The following is a 1,225-nucleotide window of genomic DNA, read 5'->3' as shown; positions in this document are numbered from 1 at the left end:
TAAATTATTTAAATGCCATATTCTACAGTTCTTTGAAGTGGTTGAAGATTACCTGTCTATGCAGAATACAATTTCTATGTATCTAAAGAATCAGAATAGTGACAGCCATTGCAGTACATTGAGCTCCATAAAGACAGCGCCGGGGCAAGCGAGAGCCAGACGGGCACTGGGTGACTCTGTGTCTCGTGGACAAAAATCAACTAAAAATGGGCAAAAGAGATCCTAAGAAGCCGAGAGGCAAAATGTCCTCGTATGCATTCTTTGTGCAAACCTGCCAGGAGGAACACAAGAAGAAGCACCCGGATGCTTCTGTCAACTTCTCAGAGTTCTCCAAGAAGTGCTCAGAAAGGTGGAAGACCATGTCTGCTAAAGAAAAGGGGAAATTTGAAGACATGGCCAAGGCTGACAAGGCTCGTTATGAAAGAGAAATGAAAACCTACATCCCCCCCAAAGGTGAGACCAAAAAGAAGTTCAAGGACCCCAATGCACCCAAGAGGCCTCCTTCGGCCTTCTTCTTATTCTGTTCTGAGTATCGCCCCAAAATCAAAGGAGAACACCCTGGCTTATTCATTGGTGATATTGCAAAGAAACTGGGAGAGATGTGGAAAAACACTGCTGCAGATGACAAGCAGCCCTATGAAAAGAAGGCTGCCAAGCTGAAGGAGAAGTACGAAAAAGATATTGCTGCTTACAGAGCTAAAGGAAAACCCGATACAGCAAAAAAGGGGGTGGTCAAGGCTGAAAAGAGCAAGAAAAAAGAAGGAAGAGGAAGATGATGAGGAAGACGAAGAGGATGAAGAGGAGGAGGAAGAAGAGGAAGACAAAGATGAGGAAGAAGATGATGATGAATAAGTTGGTTCTAGCGCAGTTTTTTTTCTTGTCTATAAAGCATTTAACCCCCCTGTACACAACTCACTCCTTTTAAAGAAAAAAAATTGAAATGTAAGGCTGTGTAAGATTTGTTTTTAAACTGTACAATATCTTTTTTTGTATAGGTAACACACTACTGAATGTGTCTTTAGATAGCCCTGTCCTAGTGGTATTTTCAATAGCCACTAACCTTGCCTGGTACAGTCTGGAGATTGTAAATTGGCATGGAAATATAAAGCAGGTTCTTGTTGGTGCACAGCACAAATTAGTTATATATGAGGATGGTAGTTTTTTTGTTTTGTTTTTGTTTTTCATCTTCAGTTGTCTCTGATGCAGCTTATACGAAGATAATTGT

General features: G+C 41.1%; 1 pseudogene; it reads left to right on the top strand.

Moving 5' to 3' along the window:
* The first annotated feature begins 206 nt into the window (after positions 1-206).
* Positions 207-970, top strand: LOC126515433 (high mobility group protein B1-like; annotated as a pseudogene).
* Positions 971-1,225: the final 255 nt, after the last annotated feature.

The sequence above is a fragment of the Alexandromys fortis genome, unplaced genomic scaffold, assembly GCF_014885135.2.
Source record: "Alexandromys fortis isolate MF-2015 unplaced genomic scaffold, M_Fortis_MF-2015_v1.1 scaffold_135, whole genome shotgun sequence".
In the NCBI taxonomy this organism is placed as follows: domain Eukaryota; kingdom Metazoa; phylum Chordata; class Mammalia; order Rodentia; family Cricetidae; genus Alexandromys; species Alexandromys fortis.
The sequence above is the reverse complement of the archived record's forward strand: the minus strand, read 5'-3'. Positions and strand labels throughout refer to the sequence as shown.